This window comes from Peromyscus maniculatus, chromosome 22, assembly GCF_049852395.1.
Source record: "Peromyscus maniculatus bairdii isolate BWxNUB_F1_BW_parent chromosome 22, HU_Pman_BW_mat_3.1, whole genome shotgun sequence".
In the NCBI taxonomy this organism is placed as follows: Eukaryota; Metazoa; Chordata; class Mammalia; order Rodentia; family Cricetidae; genus Peromyscus; species Peromyscus maniculatus.
This window is the reverse complement of record NC_134873.1, coordinates 628,020-652,288: the sequence shown is the minus strand read 5'-3', so window position 1 is coordinate 652,288 and position 24,269 is coordinate 628,020. Positions and strand designations below refer to the sequence as shown.

At 42.8% G+C, this 24,269-nt stretch overlaps 1 protein-coding gene and 1 pseudogene across 1 annotated transcript in view; one reads left to right on the top strand and one right to left on the bottom strand.

The window, feature by feature from the left end:
- The window catches only part of LOC143270293 (uncharacterized), a 539,180-nt gene that overhangs the window by 178,633 nt on the left and 336,278 nt on the right, over positions 1–24,269 (bottom strand). The window lies entirely within an intron of this gene.
- LOC143270133 (excitatory amino acid transporter 4-like) overlaps positions 1–24,269 on the top strand; it is a 27,303-nt pseudogene extending 3,034 nt beyond the window's left edge.

Sequence of the window (24,269 nt, the reverse complement as noted above, 5' to 3'; positions counted from 1 at the left end):
TCACCAAGGGAGAAACACATGAAGAAGTAAAGATAGGAGGACAGGATGAGAAAGGAAGTTAAGCAAAGGCATGTGTTCAGAAGAAGGCTGGTGTCTCAGTGTGCTCCCACTGGGCAGGGGCTCTGAAGTGTGAGCAACACCATGGAGGTGTCTCTCACCACCAATTCTGTCTTCATCTGAATCCCTGCACCAGCAATCATTGACTGTTGCAGAACAATGGGACCTTTCTGGAGGAGGAAGCTCCCATTCTGCTGAGGATCACTCTCAGGAGAAAAGTGCAGATTGTTAGTATCTCAAACTCATAGCAACTGGATGGTTGCATGGCCTGGTAGGAGATATATAGGTACAGCATGAACAGTATCCAGGCTAAATGTAGAAAGGGGTGGGTTCAAGTGAGGTGGGAGTTGTGGTGGACCCTGGGATGAAGACTTCAATGATTGTGATATTTATGGTGCAGGATAAGGAGAGGGTTGGGTGGAAGTTGAAAGGTTAACTTAGAGTAAAGGGGAGGTATTGTGATTGGTGCAGTTATTTGGAGTAATAAAATGGAGTGGTATGTGTCCATTTGTTTTTAGCTTGAGAATCAAAAACTGAATCATCCCTGGGTTGAACCACCAGTGGATTGGTTTCAAGATCCCTATAAACACCAATACCTGAGGATGCTGAAGCCCTTTCTGTAAATTGATGTAGTGTTTGCAGATGACCTATGCCTCTCCTCTCGTGTTCTTTCAGATCATCTCTAGGTGGTGGGTATACACTGTACACTGTAAAACTTTATTTCAAAGTGACACAAAACTTTTATTTACTTTTATATACTTATTTTGTTATTATTATGTAATCATGTGTCTATGTGGGTATGTACACATGAATGCATGTGCCCATGGAGGTCAGAAATGGGCATCAGATACCCTGGAGCTGGAATTACAAGTGGTAGTGAGCCACAGAATATTTGTGTTGATACTGGAATTTGGGTTCCCTGTAAGAGCAGTATGTGTTCTTAACACTGAGTAATCTTACCAGCTCCCTTTATTAACTTAATAAACTATAATCAAATTATATTTTGCCTGATAATATATTTATTTGTGATAGCATAAAATTTGTTGTGTAGATAACTCTCAGCATTAGAAGGTGAACCATGTTTTTTGTGGACATCTTCAGTTAAGGGATGTGCAATGAGTTTGAGCTGATGGTATGGAATGGGTGGACCAGATGGAGGCTAAAAGGAATGGGTGCTGTTGCACGAACTGCATTATCTCTTTTCTAGGTATGGCATCCCTGGACAAAAAGGCAACAGGGAGGATGGGAATGCGGGCAGCTGTGCACTACATGGTGACCACAGTCATTGTGGTTTTCACTGGGATCCTAATGGTCACCATCATCCATCTTGGGAAAGGCTCCAAGGAGGGGCTGCACCATGAGAGCCAAATTCAGACTGTCCCAACAGCTCATGCATTCATGGACCTGGTCAGGTGACATTCTCATTTTGTTGGGAGTTCCAGATATGCATGCACCAATTCTTTTCTATGAGAGACTACAGGAAAAGGTGGATCTAGTTTGGAAAAGGAAGCAACTATTGGTTGCCATTTCTGCCCTGGATCCTTGCATATCCTTAAGAAAGCTAAGTCTAGGTCTGATCTTTGAGCTCTGAGGCTGGAGAGGACACTGTTGTAGTATCCCAGGACGGAGTAAGAGGAGCTGCTGCTGTTCAATAGGTGTTCATAACCTCTTTGGTGAGCAAATGATTCTCTTTTTTTTCCTGGAGCTGAGGACTGAACCCAGGGTCTTTCACTTGCTAGGCAAGTGATCTACCACTGAGCTAAAACCCCAACCCGTGCAAATGATTCTCTTAGTCCAATAAGATTTTGCCTGTCAGAAGTAATGTCAAATCCAGTCATACTGTTCCTATGGTACTGACTTGGCACCGGAAGAGTTTAGGAACTCTTACGGTGTTCTCTGCTGCTATTATACACTAGCTGAGGTCCAATGAGATGGCTTAGTGAATAAAGGTATTTGCTGCCAAGCCTGACCACCCGAGTTCAATCCTCTGGACCATCCTCGTGGTGGAAGGAGAGAACAGAGTCCTGTAAGTTGTCCTCCCAACTCCATGTACATGCTGTGGCATATGTGTAAACACACACACACACACAAACACACAAACACACACACACACACACACACACACACACACACACACACACACGCCTAAATAAATAAAAGTTAGGGCCAGTGAAATGATTTAGTGGGTAAAGACACTTATTACCATGCCTGACAACCTGACAGGATCCACATGGTGGAATGAGAGAACCGACTCCTACAAGTTGTCTACCTTTTATCTGTATACCATGGCACTGTGCCTCCGAATAAGTGTATTAAAATTTAAATGAAAAGTATACTTGAAACTGAGTTAGTTGTAAAATGAAAACAAAACCAAAGAACCAAAAGACAAAGGTTTATTTAGCTCATGTTCGGGATCTAGGATGTCCAACAACTTTGCACCAGCATCTAGTGAGGATCTTCTAGCTGCATCATAACACAGCAGAGAGCACAAGATGGTTATCAAGAGCAAGCATATCAAAAATAAGGCCACTTTCTATTACTCTGTAAACTTCTTTAGTCCAAGGCTCCACCATCACCTTTATGGCACTCAGATTCCATGACTTTGGGTGCGGCCTAATTATAATCAATCCATGGTAAGTTGCATCTGCAACTCTGAGCAGCTCTATGGGTCTGGGCGATCTCCTCTGGCCTTTGGTTACCTCCTGTGGAAGCTAGAGATGTTTACAGTGTTTACTTCTAGGGTCATTGCAGGGTTTATGTCAGATGATGAAGGGCAGGTACTTTGCTCAACCCTGGGCCCACACCATGCATTTTTATATTGTCTGCTGCTACGGTTGCCATGGTTATCAGTGCAGGAATGCCCTTTGGCTCACTCCCAAACTCTAACCACTTTCCCTTCTCTGATGTTTTTGTGCAGAAATATGTTTCCACCTAACCTTGTGGAGGCCTGCTTCAAACAGGTTAGGAGAAGCACATGGTTTAATGAAGGAGGGATGGATGGTGGAGGGAGCTTACTTCCCAAGGAGAAGGGTGGGAAGAAGGGCCTGAGTGGGGGGACCTTGGGGACGATTCTGGGAGAATATGTGTACCACACATGACTATGTTGGTGATGCAAAGGGTGGCCAGGTTATGGAATTCATGGAGGCTAGGATGCTGGGGTCGAGGTTCTGAGACTTCTGATCACAGATGTGCTAAAATCTGTCTGAGCATGAGCTTGGGGTTCATAGTAGAAAAGCAGACACAGGCAACATGTGAAGAGGACTTACACTTTCCTGTAAAACTATATTTACAGAAGCAAGTAGTGGACTGAATTTGGCCAGCAGGGGGCGCATAGCAACCCCTTTACTGAAGGCTAGACATAAAGATGCAGACTATATATCCATTTTCTATGCTTGGTTTTTAACATCCTCACTATTTGGTTACTCATTTCTTTTCTTTGGTGAAGAGGATGAACCCCAGGACTTGTTTATATTAGGCAAATGCCAGTTACTAATTTCTTTTTTTATTATCATTATCGTTATATTTTCAGTGTGTGTGTGTGTGTGTGTGTGTGTGTGTGTGTTCGTGCAAATGAGAAGTATGGAACACAGGGCCTCACAGGCCTAACTCCAGTTTTTTATATTTGTTTTTTTGTGATATTTATGAAAGAGTTAACCACCATACTGAATCTGGTATCAATTTCTCTGCATTTCAGTTTAAGATGCAGTACAGCACACGAGTGGTAACCAGGATGATTGTAAGGACAGAGAATGGGTCAGAACTGGGGGCCTCCATGTCTCCCCCATCCTCAGTGGAGAATGAAACCAGCATCCTGGAAAATGTCACCCAAGCCTTGGGCACCCTGCAGGAGGTGATAAACTTTGAGGAGTCTGTGCCTGTGCCTGGTTCAGCCAGTGGCATCAATACCTTGGGCCTTGTGGTCTTCTCTTGGCCTTCGGGTTGGTCATTGGTGGCATGAAGCACAAAGGCCATGTCCTGAGGGACTTCTTTGACAGCCTCAATGAGGCTATTATGAGGCTGGTGGGCATCAGCATCTGGTGAGTAGTTGGTGGGTGCATGTGCCTGGGTGAGGCAGTGGTGGTGGTTCCTGGGGGTGACGGTGACCAGGCTGATGGGACTGTTGGAGACATTTGGCCCCTCATTCATCTGTGTGTTAGTTAATTGAATCATCAAATCATCAGTTCATTCATATCTTTCTGTAGTGAGTTATTCAGCAGTTCATAACTCCATTAATCTATTTACTCACTCACTCATTTGTGCATTCACTCTGTGATTCATTCACTCATTCATCTATGTTCATCCTCCCACACATTGGGTCACCCACTTTCCTCCCATTTTTGTGTAATAAAAATATGTTCTTAGATAATTTCATACATGTATAAAAAGTGTCTTGATAATACCCATATTCCCATTCTCCCTCGACTTCTCTCAGACTCTCATGTTCCCCTTCCAACTCTATATCATCATATGCATGTGTTTGTATATATCTCCCATTGATTCCAATGAGAACTGTCTGTATGAACATGGATGAGGGCATAGCCACTGATTTGGGCAACCTACAGAATGCCTCATCCAGGAAAAAATTTGGCTTTCCATTCCCCAGAAGCCATTAACTCTCAAAATAGTTTCTCAGCTAAGAGCAGGGCTTGTGAGTCTCTCCTCAGTCCATGTTGGAATATTGACTGGCTTGATCCTGTGTCAATTTGTGCAGACAACTACAGTTGCTGTGAGGTCATTGTGCTGTTTTTGAGACAGGTCTTACTATGTAGCCCGGGATTGTCTGGAACCTGCCAACCTTTTCTGTCAGCCTCCTGATTAGTGGGATTACAGGCATGCACCACCACATTTCTGCATTTGTTAATTCAATCATCAACTCACTGATTCACTTCCTCATTCTTTTCTGCAGTGATTCAATTCAGTAACTTTTTCTTTCATTCATTCCCTCATCTATTTCTTGTATTCACTCATTCATTCTCATTTTTCTAGCACTGGCCCACTCACTTATCTTCTTTTAAAGTCTTTTTCTATTTATCAGTTAAATAATTTCTTCATGTATCTATTCACTGATAAATATGTTCATTAGTTAAATTACTTCACAATTATCACTCTATTACATTTAACTATCTATCTATCTATCTATCTATCTATCTATCTATCTATCTATCTATCTATTGTGTCAGAGTACATGTGTATGGATATGCAAACCACAGCATGCATGTGGACATAGAGGATAAATTTGTGAGAGTTAGTGCTCTCTTCCTACCATGTGGATTTCAGGATCCAACTCAGGCCTTCAGGCTTGGCACAACGTATCTTTACCTGGGGAGCCATCTTTCTGGCCCCTGTAATTATTTTTAAGTGCTAGGGTTGAACCAAGGCCTTATGTCTACTAGATAATCAATCACTCTACCACTGAGGTGTACCTTCAGTTTCCTAAATAATAATCTTTTTTCCCTGGTGCTCAGGATGGAACCTAGGGCCTTGAGTAAGCTAGGCAGTAACTGTGACACTGAGCTGTAGTATTAACACCATTAGTTAAGACATTGACTGCATTTGTGTATTTACTCACCCAAACCAGTACACTTGGATTCACTCCCAAAACTGTTGATTTATGTATGCATTTGCCATTTTCTCATTTACTCCCTCAGATATTCCATTTATCTCTTCACTTTCATACTTACTCATGCCCTGTTTTATTTTCCTTTCTACATTTGGGTATGGTGTGATGTGCATGCGAATGTATGTTATTTTTGAATGAGTGGGGGGAAGTATGTGTGTGGTGGCCCAAGGGCATGTTGGGTATCATTTTCCATAGCTCTTATACCATGGCAACTCTTATAAAGGAAAAAATTTAATTAGGGCTGGTTTCCATAGCTCTTATTCATTAAGGAAGGATCCCTCAGTCAAATCTGGAGCTCAAGGAAGTGGCTCAACTTGCTAGCCAAATTGACCTGACTTCCCTTCTGAGGCTGGGTTGGCCTAGCCTATCAAGCATTACATAGGTTTTGGAGGGTCTACACTCTGGTCCTCATGCTTACATGATAAGTGTTTTAACCACTACTCCATCTTCCAACACCCATGTCCCCTTTTCACATTAATTTTTTTCAAAATTATTTCACTCTTCACTAGCTCATTCGTCTAGCAGACAGTTTCCCAGGCTTGAGACACAGTGATACACTGAAGTCATACTTTATCTTGAAGAAGTTTGTAAAATCCAGGGGGAGACAGATGTAGACCACTATGTGTAACACAAAGCCATAGGTGCCATAGCAAAGCTCCAGCAGTGGTGGATGGACCCATATGCAGTGGATGCTCCCTGGGAAGATGAGGAGTGAGCCATACATCTGGGCTTGAAAGGAGAGTAAGAACCTAACTAGATGTGAAGAGGAGAGAGGTACATCACCAACAAGGGAGAGAACAGGCAAAGCCTGAGAAACGCCGAGTGACTGGACAAAAAGGACTCTAGTTTCATTTTGGTTGCTGTGATAAAATTCTGACATAAAGAGCAAATGATTATTTATAGCCTCACATTTCTAGGTTACAGTCCATTATTGTAGAGAAGACAAAACAGGAACTTCAAACATCACATCACAGTGAAGAGTAGAGAGAATCAACACATGAATCCCTGCTTGCTTGCTTGCTTAGTTTCAGCCAGCTTCTTCTATTATTACACAGTCCAGGGCCAAGCCCATTAAATAGTGCTGCCCACAGTGGACTATCTCTTTCTACAACAATTTGCAATTAAGAGAGTCTCCCAAGCACATTCCCATAAGCCAACCTACTCTAGATAATTCCTCATTGAAACTGTCTTCTCAGGTGATTTTAGGTTGTGTCAAGTTGAAACTTCAAACTAACTAGCACAAAAAGCAATTTGTGGAAATTTAGAAGGTCAGAGATAGGGGATGTTTTAGTGTCTTGGTTAGGGTTTCTATAGCTATGAAGAGACACCATGAGCATGGCAACTCTTATAAAGGAAAACATTTAATTAGGGCTGTTTTACAGTTCAGTGATTTAGTTCATTAATTTCATGGTAGGAAGTGTGGTGGCATGCAAGCAGGCATGGTGCTAGAGAAGGAGCAAAGAGTTCTACATCTGGACCTGCAGGCAGCCGAAAGAGAGAAACACACTGGGCCTGGCTCAAGCATCTGAAACATCAAAGCCTGCCCCCAATAACACACTTCCTCCAACAATACCACATGTAGTCCAATGAGGCCATACCTCCCAAAAGTGCCACTCCTTATGAGCCTAGGGGTACCATTTTCATTCAAACTGCCATACTTAGTAATTAATGCCTAAGGACCGAATTCTGAAGGGAATAGTCATCTGGAGTTGAGCTGAAAGGGGCTTGAATGAGAGAATGAGATAAAGATTCCAGAAGGCTCAATGCTGATGTTGTAGGAACTTTTCTGCTTATCAGATGAGCAGTGAGTAACCAATGTGAGGTGGGTACATTCATAGAATCCAATTGTATTAATTAGCTTTTCTGTTGCTATGACAAAATGCCCGGGAAAACCAATTTAAAGAGGGAAGGTTTATTTTTGCCTCACAGGTTTGCAGGAAACAGTGCATGGTTGGCTGGCTCCATTGCGTTTGGGCCATGATGGTGAATGGATATAGCCAATGCAGCTGCTAACTTCACTGCATCTAGGAAAAAGAGAGGGAGAGAGGGAGAGACTGCGGAGAAGATATGTCCTTCAAGGGTATACCCCCAATGATCTACTGCCTTTTATGAGGCCTTTCCTATAGTTTGCTCCCAATAGCTCATTCAGCTATGATTCCATCAATTGATAACCCATAGCAGAGATTGGAACTCTCATGAACAGTTAGCTTCTACAGGTCCCACCTCAGAGCACTGGCCTTCAACATATGAGCCTCTGGGGAAATATTTTGGGAGAAAACCCTAACAACAATGCTATTAAAAATATTTTATTTTATATATGTGTGTGGATGTGTAAGTGGGTGTGCAGGTGTTTCTGTGGGTACCCATAGAGACCAGAAAGTGGTGCCATATCCCTTGAGCTGGAGTTAGAAGTGTTTTTGAGCTGTCCAGTGTGGATGATGTGTCCAAAATGAGAATTTCATCATTGAACAGCAAGTACTCCTAACCACAGGGCCATTTCCCCTGTGTCCCAGTGCTGGCTTTGATACTCAGGAAAGGTTGGGGTGGAGTTGTGGTTTCATGGTAGGTACTGTCTGGCTCCTTGAATCTATTTGGGCAAAGTTTGGGGAATGCCAGCTCCAGACCTGTGAGGAAGATCATCCTAATACATATGTGCCTTGCCCAGGTATGCACCTGTGGGCATCCTGTTCCTGATTGCTGGGAAGATTCTGGAAATGAAAGACATGGCTGCCCTTGGAGGTCAGCTGGGCATGTATACTCTGACTGTCATCATTGGATTGTTCCTCCGTGCTGGTGGTGTTTTGCCCCTCATCTGCCTTCTTGTCACCCATCAGAACCCCCTCCCATTCATTGGGGGCCCGCTACAGGCCCTCATCACAGCCATAGGTACCTCTTCCAGGTATGGCCTTTCCCGGAACTCTCCCTGAGTCCATTCTTCATCTTTCATAGGTTCTTTTAGGTACTCTCCTCTCCACCTCTCCAAACACCTCTTCTGGTTATACAATAGTATTGGGTAACTCTTGAAGCTTTCTACCGGTGGCCTATACTTGGGGATATAGTCTTTGTCTTGTGATGACTCTCATAACCTCCTTGTCTCTTTTGTTTCTCTAGGTTATAAGGAGGAGAGACAGATGCCAGTTCTTTGTTTAAGGTGGTACTGGGGGTGAAACACAAGCTCAGAGAGTCTTGGCTTCTTAGGCTTTCCTCTCCTGTTTGTGCTTTTAGGGGCTTAAAAAGTGATCCTTATCTCTCACCATCCAAATTTAAAACAGCTTGACAAAGTATCCCAAGATCCAAACAGATAGGAGAAAATATTTTTTATTGTCCTCATGATGATTGGAGAATGTGCCTTTTGATCTTTGATCTGGGGCTAAATAGGATTGATACTATTGTACATAGAATTAAACCAATCTGATCAGTATGGAGCTAATCAGCCCCTGCTCCCACCTCCAGTGCTGTTTCTGATGCTTGGCAAAGGTTGAAATTGAATTGGGTGCTTTGCAGTAGGCAATGTCTTGTTCTAGGGCCAAAGACTTGAGTCCAAGCTTTAAGTTTCATAGCATAAAGCTGACCGCACAGGGGTCAGTTCTTGCAGACAACCTGACCCCAAATGAGATGCCTACTCTTTCTACTAAGTTGCCAGTCAAATGAAAGTATACTCTGTGAAGTAGTTGGGGAGAGCCCTAGCTGCTGTAGATTGGGTTGTTTCTTGTGCAGAAAAACACTCTGTCTTTTACTGTTCTACTTTCATTTCTGTTGCTGTGACAAAATACCCTGATGAAGGGTAGTTTAGTGTGTGAGGAAGAAATTTATTTGGCTTACAATTACAGGTTATAGCCCATTTCTGTGGGGAAATCTAAACAGGAACTTGAGGCAGCTAGTCACATCACACTCAGGCACAGAGAATAAATGCATGTTTGCTGCTTTCTTGCATATGCTCAGCTTGGTTTCTCCACTGTTAAATAGTTCAGGACCCCCTGCCTAGGGAATAGCACCACTCATCATTGGCTGGGTTTTCTCATATGAATTAGTTAAGACAATCCCACATAGATGATTCCCATAGGATGACCAAACATAGTGACCCATGGAGACTCTCTTCTTAGGTAGTTCCTGGTTCAGTTCTTGATAATTGAAGTTAGCCATCATCTTTAGGCTTCGGTGTGGAAGTCAGCAATCTGGAATAGACTGTCATAAAATCTTGGTGTGAATGGGTCAAGAGACATTCCTCTGGGAATGTCTACCTCTGAGTTCTCTCTGCATTAGGAGTCCCACTCCCCCATGCACAACTGTAATTCCCACTTTCTACTCCTTGCTCACATTCCAACCTGTTCTCCATGTGCTAGAGGGGAGCCCTCCTTTGGCCCTTTGCTGCTACTGCCCTCTCCCCATCCTTCAACTCCCTATTCTCAGCCTCCAGAGCTCTCTTCCCCCAGCTCTGCAACCCTGCCTATCACTTTCTGATGCCTGGAGGAGGGCCTGGGTGTGGACTGACCCATCACCAGGTTCCTGCTGCCTGTGGATCCACTGTCAACATGGATGGCACTGTACTCTATGAGGCCTTGGCAGCCATCTTTTTTGCTCAAGTCAACAACTATGAGCTCAACCTGGGCCAGATTACCACAATCAGGTGAGACGATGAATATCAACTGAATAGGACAGGCTGGGTGAACAAGGTCTACTGACAAATTTCCTGTTTATAGTTGCATCTCATTCCTAACTAAGATATAAAATTATGTATATGCAAATATCAAAAAATCTGAAAAACAACAAAGCAACATGTGCAATATTTCTGATTTCCAGTATTTTGGATGAAGGATGTAGGATGATCCACAGCATTTGTATCCATGGGGGATTTTTTACTCATCCATGTTACTTATTGTCTGCCTATCATACAAGAATGAAAATGTAAACACTGTGAAGGAAAGTATTTTCTTCGTTGGAAATTTCTTCCATAGACACATCCTGACTTAAGATGGTTTGACTTATGATCTTTCTTTCCCTCCCTCCCTCCCTCCCTCCCTCCCTCCCTCCCTCCCTCCCTCCCTCCCTCCCTCTCTCCCTCTCTCCCTTTCTCCATCCTCCTCTCTCTCTGACCTGGCTAATTGGGACTGTAGGCATGTGCCATCATTCCTGGTAATGGAATAATATTTTGGCTTATAAGGATGTGAGTGTGATACATGGTCAGTAGAAACTACACTTCACATTTTTTTCTATTTTGTATGTGTCTCCCTGAGTCTGTGTTCACCTCTTGTGTGAAGGTGTTTTCTAAGATGAGAAGAGGGCTTCAAGTTCCCTGGAACTGGAGTTATAGGCAGCTGCCTGATACGGGTTCCAGGAATAGAGCTTGGGTCCTCTGCAAGAGCTGTAAGTGCTCCTAGCTGCTGAACTATCTCCAGCCACTTGGTTTAAAAGAGCTTAAAATTACATTTGTGCCTGTGCACCTGCACGTGTGTGTGCTCGTGTGTGTGTGTGTGTGTGTGTGTGTGTGTGTGTGTGTGTGTGTGTGTCACAGTGCACATGTGGAGGTCTGAGGACCACTCACAGGATTCAGTTTTCCTCTTCTGCTATGCGGGTCCTGGGGACTGAACTCAGTTTGTCAGAACTGGCAGCACAGCATCTTTACCCACTGAGCCATCTCTCAGGGCCCTACACTTCTTTTTCTAATGGAATCTTTTCCTCCACTAGTGATGTGGTGGTTTGTTTTAATTGTACATTTGGCAGAATCTGGAATCACCTGAGGAGATAATCTCAAGAAGGGCCCATTGTCCTTTGGGTATGTTTGTTGGAGATCAACGTGGGAAGGTTCAGCCTAAAAGTGGGCAGTACTTCTTCCCTTGATTTGGTTCCTGAGTTGTTTAAAAGTTGAGAGAGACCAGACCCATAGGTATGCACACATTTTCTCTGCTCTTGACTGCGGATGTGTTGTGGCTAACGGCTTCAAGTTCCTTCCTTGACTTCTCTACAATGATGGACTATAACCTGGAATTGTGAGCTAAAATAAAACCCTTTCTCCCCAAGTTTCTTCTGGGCACATTTTTTTAAATCTGAGTAACAGAGGAGAAGCCTAGACAGGCACTGTCCTTGGCTCTTTTCTGTCACAATGAGAAGATAGGCATGTGTCTGCCATTCTCCTGATGAGGCAGGATAGGCTCTGAGTTCATGTCAAGGTATAAAGCTCATGAATGGAGTCTTCTCCCTTGAAGTCCCATTCTTCAATACCAGTCTGAGTATTTGCTCAACCACCATTCTGATAGAGTTGTCCTCTGTGCTAATCATCTCCCCTTGTTCTGTGTGTATGGCTATAGAAGCTAGAAAGGGGTTTCCTCAACTACTGAGGAGAGAGCTGGCATCTCGAGGGCACTACTGCCTTTGCTGGGAAACTCAGGGGCCTTCACAATACATATTACATTTTTTGGGGGGGGGTAATTGGAGTTAATTCTGGAGTTTTAACATAGGCCACCTGTGACCCCATAGATCCTACTTTCAATTTCATATTAATTTGCGGGACTAGAAGTGGAAACAAGGATTTATACCTGCTAGACAAGTATTCTACCACTGACATAGATCGTTAGCTTTTTAATTTTTAAAAAAGATTACCTGAGCAAGAAATGGTCTTCCGTGGGCCAGAGAGATGGCTCAGGAGTTAAGAGAACTTGCTGCTCTTACAGAGGACCTAGTTTTGTTCCCACTACTTACATAACTGATGTTTATCACCCCAATTCCAGGAGACCCAATGTTCTTTTATGGACTCCATGACCACCAGGCACACATGCAGTATACAACATACATGCAGGTAAACATTTATACATATGAGAATAAAAAAACAAAACAAACAACTTAAATCAAGAAAGAAATAGGCTTCAAACCCAAGAGGGGCCGGAATGTCCTGGCCTTCAACCTAGTGAGCTCTATGTGCCTTTTTTTCCCTTTTATTTTATTTTACAATACAATTCAGTTCTACATATCAGCCACGGATTCTCTTGTTCTCCCCCCTCCTGCATCCCTCTCCTTCCCCCCAGCCCATCCCCTATTCCCACCTCCTCCAGGGCAAATCCTCCCCAGAGCCCCCAGGACTGAGATCAACCTGGTAGACTCAGTCCAGACAGGTCCAGTCCCCTCCTCCCAGACTGAGCCAAGTGTCCCTGCATAAGCCCTAGGTTTCAAACAGCCAACTCATGCAATGAGCACAGGACCCAGTACCACTGCCTGGATGCCTGCCAAACAGACCAAGCTAATCAACTGTCTCACCTATTCAGAGGGCCTGATCCAGTTGGGGGCCCCTCAGCCTTTGGTTCATAGTTCATGTGTTTCCATTCATTTGGCTATTTGTCCCTGTGCTTTATCCAACCTTGGTTTCAACAATTCTCACTCATATAAACCCTCCTCTTTCTCACTAATTAGAATCCCGGAACTCCACGCGGGGCCTAGCCATGGATCTCTGCATCCAGATCTGTCAGTCGTTGGATGGGGTTTCTGGCACGACTATTAGGGTATTTGGCCATCCCATCACCAGAGTAGGTCAGTTCCGGCTGTCTCTCAACCATTGCCAGCAGTCTATTGTGGGGGTATCTTTGTGGATTTCTTTTTTTTTTTTTTTTTTTTTTTTTTTTTTTTTTTTTGGTTTTTCGAGACAAGGTTTCTCTGTGTAGCTTTGCGCCTTTCCTGGAACTCGCTTTGGAGACCAGGCTGGCCTCGAACTCACAGAGATCCGCCTGCCTCTGCCTCCCGAGTGCTGGGATTAAAGGCGTGCGCCACCACCGCCCGGCCAAACCTGTCAGATTTTTTTTTTTGTTTGTTTTTTGAGACAGGATTTCTCTGTGTAGCTTTACTGTGTAGCTTTACTGTAGTCTTTCCTGAAACTCACTTGGTAGTCCAGGCTGGCCTCGAACTCACAGAGATCCACCTGCCTCTGCCTCCCAAGTGCTGGGATTAAAGGCGTGCGCCACCACCGCCCGGCTTCTTTGTGGATTTCTTTGGGCCTCTCTAGCACTTTGTTTCTTCCTATTCTCATGTGGTCTTCATTTACCATGGTCTCTTACTCCTTGTTTTCCCTCTCTGTTCTTGATTCAGGTGGGATCTCCCATTCCCACAGGCTCTCTTTCCCTTGACCCTTTCCCTTCATCACTCCCACTCATGTCCAGGTTGTTCATTTAGATCTCAGCCATTTCTCTGTAATTGGGTGATTCTCGTGTCTTTCTTAGGGCCCTGTTTTCCAGGTAGCCTCCCTGGTGATGTAAGCAGCAGTCCAGTCATCCTTGTTCCACATTTAGGATCCTCCTATGAGTGAGTACATACCATATTTGTCTTTCTGAGTCTGGGTTACCTCACTCAGGATGATTTTTTCTAGATCCATCAATTTGCCTGCAAACCTCAGGATGTCATTGTTTTTCTCTGCTGAGTAGTATTCCATTGTGTATATGTGCCACAATTTATTTATCCATTCTTTAGTTGAAGTACACCTAGGTTATGTCCAGGTTCTGGCTATTACAAACAATGCTGATATGAAAATAGATGAGCAGGTGCTCTTGTGGTATGATTGAGCATTTCTTGGGTATATGCCCAAGAGTGGTATAGCTGGATCTTGGGGGAGATTGATTCCCAATTTTCTAAGAAAGTGCCATATTGATTTCCAAAGTGGTTGTACAAGCTTGCATTCCCACCAGCAGTGTAGGAGAGTTCCACTGGTTCCACATCCTCTCCAACATAAGGTGTCTTCAGTGTTTTTGATCTTAGCCATTCTGACAGGCGTAAGGTGGTATCTCAGAGTTGTTTTGATTTGCATTTCTCTGATGATTAGGGATGTTGAGCATTTCTTTAAATGTCTTTCAGCCATTTGAGATTCCTCTGTTGAGAATTCTCTGTTTAGTTCTATAGACCATTTCTTAATTGGACTGTTGGTTGTTTGGATGCCTAATTTCTTGAGTTCCTTATATATTCTGGATATCAGTGCTCTGTCAGATGTGGGGTTGGTTAAGACCTTTTCCCATTCTGTAGGCTGTTGCTTTGCTTTGTTGACCGTATCCTTTGCTCTACAAAAGCTTCTCAGTTTCATGAGGTCCCATTGATTGCTTGTTTCTTTCATTGTCTGTTCTACTGGTGTTATATTTAGGAAGTGATCTCCTATGCCAATGTGTTCAAGACTACTTCCTACTTTCTCTTCTAGCAGGTTCAGAGCAGCTGGATTTATGTTGAGGTCCTTGATCCACTTGGACTTAAGTTTTGTGCACAGTGACAGATATGGATCTATTTGCAGCCTTCTACACGTTGATATCCTGTTATGCCAGCACCATTTGTTGAAGATGCTTTCTTTGTTCCATTGTATACTTTTGGCTTCTTTGTCAAAAATTATATGTTCATAGGTGTGCGGATTAATGTCAGGGTCTTCAATTCGATTCCATTGGTCCACATGTAGGTTTTTGTGCCAATACCAAGCTGTTTTTATTACTGTAGCTCTATAGTAGAGCTCGAAGTCAGGGATCGTGATGCCTCCAGAGGTTGTTTTATTGTACAGGATTATGTTGGCTATCCTGGGTTTTTTGTTTTTCCATATGAAGTTGAGTATTATTTTTTCCAGGTCTGTGAAGAATTGTGTTGATATATTCATTGGGATTGCATTGAATCTGTAGATTTCTTTTGGTAAAATTGCCATTTTTACTATGTTGGTCCTGCCTATCCATGAGCATGGGAGATCTTTCCCTTTTCTGACATCTTCTTCAATTTCTTTTTTCAGGGACTTAAAGTTCTTGTCATATAGGTCCTTCACTTGCTTGGTTAGTGTTACCCCAAGGTATTTTATGTCATTTGTGGCTATTGTAAAGGGTGATGTTTCCCTGATTTCCTTCTCAGCTTCTTTGTCCATTGTTTATAGGAGGGATATTGATTTTTTTGAGTTGATCTTGTATCTTGCTATGTTGCTGAAGGTGTTTATAAGCTGTATCAGTTCCTTGGTGGAATTTTTGGCGTCACCTAAGTATACGATCATGTCATCTGCAAATAGGGAAAGCTTGACTTCTTCCTTTCCAATTTGTATCCCCTTAATCTCCTTATGTTGTCTTATTGCTCTGGCTAGAACTTCAAGAATTATATTGAATAAGTATGGGGAAAGCGGACAGACATGACTCGTTCCTGAATTTAGTGGAATTGCATTGAGTTTCTCTCCATTTGCCTATGGTCATACCACCCTGAATGCACCGTATCTCATCTGTATTTGCCTTCTTAATAAACAACTCTCCTTTTCCAGGCGCAGCTTTCTTGAATGACAGCTGACAAAAGTTGTGTGTATTTGAAGATGTGTTTCATGATGATTTGCTACCTGTGCACTCTGCAGATGATCAAAACAGTCAGGCTGATTATTTCATTTGTCTCCTATGGTTTCCTTCCTTCCCCCACACCCTCTTCTGCTGCCTGTGTCTCCTCTCTCCTCTTATTTTCTCATCTCCTCCTTATTTTCCCCTCCCTTCCTCTCTCCTCTCTCCTTTCTTCCCTTCCTTCTCTTTTTCTCTCTCTGTCAGTCCTCCTCTTCTCCTCTCCCTTTCTCGGTTCTCTTTCTCTTTGCTGATAGTGAGAAGAGACTTCAGGTTTATTCTCTTTGAAATACAAACACGGCATCATTAGCCACACCCTCCACACCATACATTAGATTTCTGGAAGCCATTCATGTGGTATCTAGACATCTTGTACCCTTTGAGAGACATTTCCCCAACTCCCAGCCCATCTGCCCAGCATCACAGTTTCTTCTTTTTGCTTCTGTGACTTCAACTTTTTAAATTTAGTTTCACATCCAAAGAGAGCTCATGGAATATTTTTCTTTCTGTGTTGGCTTGGGAATTTAACTTAAGGTGCCCTTCCCTTCCCGATCTTCCAATCTTCTGTTCTCTCTTTCCTCCTGAATTCCCGCAACATCACAGCCACAACTGCTAGTGTAGGAGCACCTGGCATCCCCCAGGCAGGACTGGTCACCATGGTGATTGTGTTCACATCCATCAGCCTGCCCACAGACGACATCATGCTGATCATAGCTGTGGATTGGTTCCTGTGAGTGTGACTTGGCTTTGACCCTGGGCTCTTCTCATAACTTTTATGAAGGATTCTGCAAGGACATGGTTGTAGGATTTGAGGGGTTTAGGGAGGCATTGGGATGGTATGTTAGTGATGGCTTTGGACTCCAAGCCCATAGATTTATTATCTTTGGGACACAGGGTGAGGAGAATTCTGAAAAGGTGGTCTCCATCTATCAGCCCCTCCCCCACTCCTTGTCAGACCATTTCATACAAAAATCATACAAAAGTGTTCAAATATTTTTTAACTCAAAAATTTTAAACGGTTTTTTCCTTAGTGAAATCTTACTTCTGAAGAATTTTAGAAGTGAAAAGAAAACACAAGTTACCTGATGCGTTAAATAGTGAAGAATTTTGACTTATACGATCACCTGTGATGATGGACAACAGAATTTTGGTGGATTTTTGCACTGAACCCTATGAATGCATATGTTCTCTCTCTTCTCTCCTTCCTGTCTTTCCTCTGTTCTTTTTCACTAATTAAATTTGTTCTTTGACAGGTCAGGCATGTATGCAATGCTTTCTGGTTACTTTGCACTCTCTCTAACTCCTTCCCACCCGGTCAGCTTTCCTCCCTACAACTCTGCTCCCCACATTCATGTCTTCTGTTTGTGATCCACTGAGCACAGCAGAGCCATTTGTGTGTCTTGCTGTGAGACTGTGCCATGGAGCTTAGTAGGCTTGTGGGAGGGCGCACACCTGAAGACAGTGACTCCTAATCTATAAGCAGGGAGGAGCCACCCCTACCCTGTTCCTCCCCCTCCTCTCTTGCTTTCTTTCCTTCCTCCCTTTGTTTCCTTCCTTCTCCTCCCTCTGTCCTTTTCTTCTCTTCTATTCTCCCTCCCTTTTCTCCACCTGTCTCATTCCCTCCCTTCTTTTCTCCCTCCCTGCCTCCCTCCCTCTCTTCTTTCCTGCCTTCCTTCCTTCCTTCACTCCCTCCCTCCTCCCTCCTCCCCCTCTCCCTCTTTCTTTTTTCCTTCTTTCTTTCTCTCCTCTCTCTTTCTTCCTCTTTATACTTCCTACATCACTACCCCCTTTCACCATTTTTCCCTCTCTCATTTCTTTTCTTATAACATGGAATTTACATAAAATGCTAATTTTCATTCCAATGTAGGTACTGTGAGCAAGACTAAGTCCCATTTGTACAGAAGGACTAAAGTTCCATTTGAACAATCCCAGCCTGCTCCACACCTACATAGATTCATGTCAAACAGTCTGTATCAAACAGTCATATCTAATAGTCTGCACCAGACACTTGTACCTAATAAGCCTACACCAGATGCTCATGTTAAATACTCTGCATCAGATGCTCATGTTTAATACACTGCATCAGATGCTCATGTTTAATAATCAGTGTCAGATGCTCATGTTTAATAATCTGCAAGAGATGCTTATGGTGATATTTTATTTGTACTGAAATGTGATTTTATTTGTATGTTAATAAATAAAGTTGCCCAAGAGTCAGAGCTATTAGAGCCATAGCAAAAGCCGGGCAGTAGTGGCACACACCTTTAATCCTAGCACTTGGTAGGCAGAGCTAGGTAGATCTCTGTGTGTTCAAGGATACATCCAGCATTGGAGACACACGCCTTTCATCTCAATACCAACCATAGAAGACCTGGAGTTCTGTACAGACAGGCAGTGACTAGGAGGTCATGTGGTTGTGTTTACAACCAATGAGAAGGCAGAACAAAAACTCTATAAAAAAAGACAGACATAGGAAGTAGGTCTCTTTTGGAGAGGTAGGACCACTGCGAGAGGAAGGGTAAGGTTTTTAGCTCTTAGCTCTGACCTCTTGACTTTCTTCTTTGCATTGGTTCTGTGTTTCTTATTTAATAAGACTGTTGGTTACATCTACAGATGCTCATGTTTAATACTTTACATTAGATGCACATGTATAACAGTCTGAATCAGATCCGAATGTCTAACACTCTAGATCAGATTCTAATCTCTAACCATCTACATCAGGCTCTCATATCTAATCATTTTTAGGTTAGTCATATTTAGAAACACGAGTCACAAATTAAAGAAGAGTTCTGAGGATATAAGGAATGATGTTGTTAGGAAGGAAATCTGAGGAAGAGCAGGGCCTGTTCTAGATCATGTGGTTGTGAATTAGCCTAGAAGCCCTTCTAGTCTACTCTGGGTTCTTGAAGGAGCCTTTCACCCCCTCCCATTAATCTATTTTTCCTCCACCAGTGACTGGCTGCATACTATGACCAATGTACTAGGAGACTCAATTGAAGTGGCCGTCATTGAGCATTTGTACCAACAGGAGCTGGAGCTGAACAAGGCTGAGCTGACCCTTCCCAGCCTGGGGAAGCCCTACAAGTCACTCATGGCACAAGAAAAGGGGGCATCAAGGGGTCGGGGAGGTAATGAGAGTGTCATGTGAGAAGCTTCCAGCTCCGCCCAGGGAGGAGAGAAGGGACTGGGAGGGGGGTCCTGGGGACAATTTGTTGCCTAACTGACTGTGGGATGAACATACATGTTCTGTGTGGTTTCTCGAGGGGCTGCTGAGATAAAAGAGAAGGAATGAAAGGTCTCCAAGGTGTACTCATCACTGTTGCATTTGTGTGCTTCAAATGCAAGAACAACCTAAGGGAGGGAAGAATTACTTGGGATATGGTTCTAAAGGGCTTTAGTTCTCTATAGTGGGAAGGCATGGAAGAGCAGAGCAGCTCACTTCATGGTGGTCAGTAAACAGAGTCATGAGAAATGGGAAGTTACTAGGACGGGACACAGCTCTCCAAGACACACTACTTGTGACTACTTCCTTCAACTATCCCCTGCCTCCTCCTTTTGACCACTTTCCAATACAGCCGTCATAGTAGGAACCGTCAAGGGACTGATGCATTCATTAGGTTAGGGTCCTCATGATGGAATTATCTCTGAAAATGCGCTCACAGACACACAGAGGTGTGCTGTATACATTTTCTAGGCACTTGTTTCAGTCCAGTCAAGTTGACAAAGACAGTCTGTTATCACAAAGGTATCTCTCTGTCCATTTCTGAGGATGGTGAGAACTTGAAGGATGGTGTGAGGATTTGGAATTAGGGGAAGGGAAATCTTCAAATTCAATAAGAAAGATCAACTGACATTCTTTTGTTGTGTGTTCAAGACAGGGTTTCTCCATGTAGTTCTGGTGCCTGTCCTGGATCTCGCTCTGTGGACCAGGCTTGCCCCGAACTCACAGAGATCTGTCTGGCTCTGCCTCCAGAGTGTTGGGAGTAAAGGCGTGAACCACCACCACCTGGCTCAACTCACATTCTTTGTGTTCTCCAGGAGAGGTTGAACTGACAAGAAAAATACCTATTATTTCTTGTGATTAAGTGATCTGTGGCTTTTGTGTTGAGGTCCCAAAGACCACCTTCAGATTTAATGATTCTTATTAAGACACACAAAACTCCAGAAAGCCATTCTCCTCTCAGATATGGTTCATTATGTGAAGGGCACTGATTGAAATGAACAAAGGCAAACTCGTTGGGACTGGGCTGTGCCAGACCAGATGTGCTCTCAGCTTTTGAGCCCTCGCTCCAGCTACTATTTTTTTTAAAGATTTAAAAAATTTCATTCTTCAAGAATTTTGTATATTTATTCAATGTATCTTGAACATAACCACTCTCTACTCCCCTTCCAATCCTTCTTAGAACTACCCCTACAAAACCCCTTCTCAAGTTCTTGTCCTCTTTTCGCATCCCACTCTGTCCAATCAATGCTTTCTTGGGTGCATTGATTTGGGATGTTCCACTGGATCATAGTCAACGTACCAGGTGCCAATTTCCTGAAAAACACTGACCTCCCATGTCAGCAGCCTTCAGATGCTAGGCTTTTCAGCTAGGGATGAGGCCACGAGTCTCTCTTCCATATATGCTGGAATTTGACTGGATTGATGTTGTACAGGTATTGTGCAAACAACCACAATGCCTTTCAGCCATTTGAAATACTTCTATTGAGAATTTCTGTTTAGCTCTGTAGCCCATGTTTAAATTAGATTATTTGATATTTTGCAGGCTAGTTTCTTGAGTTCTGTATATATTTTGGAGATCAGCCCTCTGTCAGATGTGGGGTTGGTATAGATCTTTTCCCATTCTGTAGGTGCCTTTTATCTTATTGTCTATGTCCTTTGCCTTACAGAAGCTTCTCAGTTTCAGGAAGTCCTATTTATTAATTGTTGCTCTCAGTGTCTGTGCTACTGGTGTTATATTTAGGAAGTTGTCTGTAGCAGAATCTTAAAGGGTCTTATTAATAAAAAACAAACTTGAGGCCAGTTATTGGGTGAATGCTGGATGCCAGAGAAGCAGAACAAGTCACAGCTACCTCACTTCACCAATTTCTCAGCTGATCCTGTTTCCTCAGACTGGAAGCCTGTCAGTCCTCATCCCAAATGAATCTCAGCTGAACTGCTGCTAGAAGCCTAAAAGCTAAACCAGCCAAATGTGTATAGTTTCTGGTCCTCGAGCCGTATATATCTTTCTGTTTTCTGCCATCACTCCCTGGAATAAAGATGTGTGTCACCATGCCTGGCTGTGTCCAATGTGGCCTTGAACTCACAGAAATCCAGAGGGATTTCTGCCTCTGGAATGTTAGGGTTAAAGGCGTGTGCTACCATTGCCTATCCTCTATGTTTGATATTGTTGCTGTCCTGTTCTCTGACCACAGATAAGTTTATTAGCGTGCACAATATTTTGGGGAATACAGTACCACCACATTTGTCTCCGGTGCCAATGCATTCCCACTTTCTCTTCTATCAGGTTCAGAGTAAATGGATTTATGTTGAGGTCTTTGATCTACTTGGACTTGAATTTTGTGTATGGTGACAGATATGGATCTATTTATAATCTTCTGTATGTTGACATCCAGTTTTGGGTGGGGTTTGATTGTGTGTGGGGGGTTAGTCACTTTTCATCTGATTGGATTTTTTTGTTTGTTTTGATTACTGGTTTTTTGATGTAGGGATTTTAAAGTTTTAAAAAGAAACAGAAAAAAAGACTATGAATGGATAGGGAGGTGGAGATGGCCAAAGAAAAGTAAGAGGATGTGCAAAACATTTCATATGAAAAAGTAATTAATAAAAATATTTAGGTTGTGATTATGTTCTCTCATGATTCACCTTTAAATTTTCCTCCAAATAAACTTCCTCTTCCACTTCATAATGTTAATGTTTTATATATTGTACTAATCTGGCAATTTTTTATTCTCTATATTTCCACTGAGATTCAGTTGTAATGCAATATATTAATTCTTTGAGAATGCCATCTAGTATATTTTCATCATAACCACTCCCAGACCCTACCAAATCCAGCTTCTACCTCTTCTGTCTTCTCCACAAGTCTGTGTCCTCTGTTTCTTAAATAGGATACAAGGCAACAATTGTACTACCCTTACACTCATAGTTGTAGGGTGTGATGGTTTGAATGAGAATAGCCCCAATTGGCTCATGTATTTACATTCTTGCTCATCAGGAAGTATAACTCTTCAAGAAGGATTAGAAGGCATAGCCATGTTGACATAGTATTGACCTTATTGGAAGAAGTGTGTTATTTCTGGTAGGTCTTGAGAGGTCAAATGCTATGCCAGGGCCAGTATTTCTGTCTCTCTGTTTGTCTGTCTCTCTCTGTCTCTGTTTGTCTTTCTTTCTCTCTCCTCTTTCTCTCTCTGTCTCTCTCCCCACCCTCCCACACATATCTCTATCTCTCTCATCCTCCCCAATGCCCAATGCCTGTGGATCTGGATGTAAATCTATCCACTACAGTTCCAATGCCATGTCTGTCTGCTTTCTGCCATGATGAACATGGACTAACCCTCTAAAACTCTAAGCAATCTCCTAATTAAATGATTTCTTTTATAAGAATTGCCTTAGTTATAGTGTCTCTTTATTGCAATAGAATAGTAACTAAGGCAGAAGTTGGTACCAGGAGAGGGTATTGCTATGTTAAGTCTCATCATGCTGTGAGGGGACCCTGCAAGCATCATGGCAGACAGAGAAAAGAACTGCAGAGAGATGAGAATGAAAACTTGGCTCAGGTTGACTTAATCAGTTTTGATCAAACTTTGGAGTCTAATGTCAGGTGGTTTATTGCCTGCATGTTTAAACAGCACAATTTGGGGACAAAATATTTGCCCAATGTAATACTATCCCTGGTGTATAATGAGGCATAATTACATTGAAACTCAACTTAAAGTAAATGTCATTTCATCCAAGAAGACGAGTTCCAGAGATAGGCTACCTGTATTAGCTTAAGGTCTAGGGAAGGATCTGGCCTGTTCTTGGTCATAAAGGTAATGTTGAAGTCATTTGCGCTATTAGGTATCTCAGGTCCTGGTTGTAGAAGCTTGATATGGATTGGACCAATAGATAATGCAGACCACTAGGCTGTTAATTGCCTCCAATTCCCAGATTTCTGGATGGAAGAACTGGAATCAATCCTGTCTTTTGAGAGGACAATCTTGTGGGCTTAACGTTCCTGGTTACCCTAGAGATCTGTGGGTGCAAAAACCTTCAATGTTACTTGTTGGAAGAATATGAAAGACTTTGGGATTTCAGAGTACAAAAACAGTTCAGTTCTTTAAATGGGGCTTAATGGGCCATTCTAGTAAGAGCATGGAAGACAGAAGTGCTAAGGGCAATTTTGACTGTGGTGTCCAAGCTCCAAAGTTTAGGAGGAAAATATTATAGGCTATCCTAGAGACCATTCTTGGGATACTTTGCTAAAGAATGTGGCTGCTTTTTGTCCTTGTCCTAAGTAACAGATTTTTCTGCCCCCTCCCCATAATAGGTTTCTCTGCCAACATAGAAAGTCAGATCAAGCCAAATTGAAAAATTATAAGATGTTTTCTTGAGCAAAGCAACATCTGGGCAAGTTCTCCAGTTCCAGACATTGAGGCCAGAGGAAGCACATCTACATACAAAAGCAGGGAAACTTTATAGGTTGTAGGCATGATGACATGTCTGCCACAATGGAATTTGTGCCTAAATGTGGCAGGGACTTTGGCAGCTGGCAGAAATAAGGGAGGAAGTTGCAGTAGTCACTAAGAAAGCAGAACTGGGCTTTTTGGGCACTTTATTTGTTAGAGACTCAATGAGGGGGTAGAGTTTGAAGGGAGAGAGAGACAGAGAGAGGAGGGACAGAGAGAGAGACAGAGAGAGACACAGAGAGAGACACAGAGAGAGATAGATAGGGAACTTTCCAGATCATATGGTTATTAGTTATCATTCTAATGTAGATCCACAATTAAAAAGTAGCAAACAGGATAAGGAGAAATACAAAATGTACCATTTGAGGAGAAAAGAAGTACCAGAAAAATGTAATGTTGGGGCCAAGTCTTGTGCTCAAGGAGATTAAATGTTAAAAGTAAAGCACAGTGTTAAATGGAAGAAAGGGAGTGGTAACCTCAGGGCAAGACGTTATTCAGCTAATCCTGAAACCTGTGAAAGGAAAAGGACTGAGGGCTTTCCTAGACCTAAACAAGAGAAAGCTTATGCAAATTGAATTCAAGGAAAAGGCAATATTTCAGCCCCAGCAAGCAGAAGA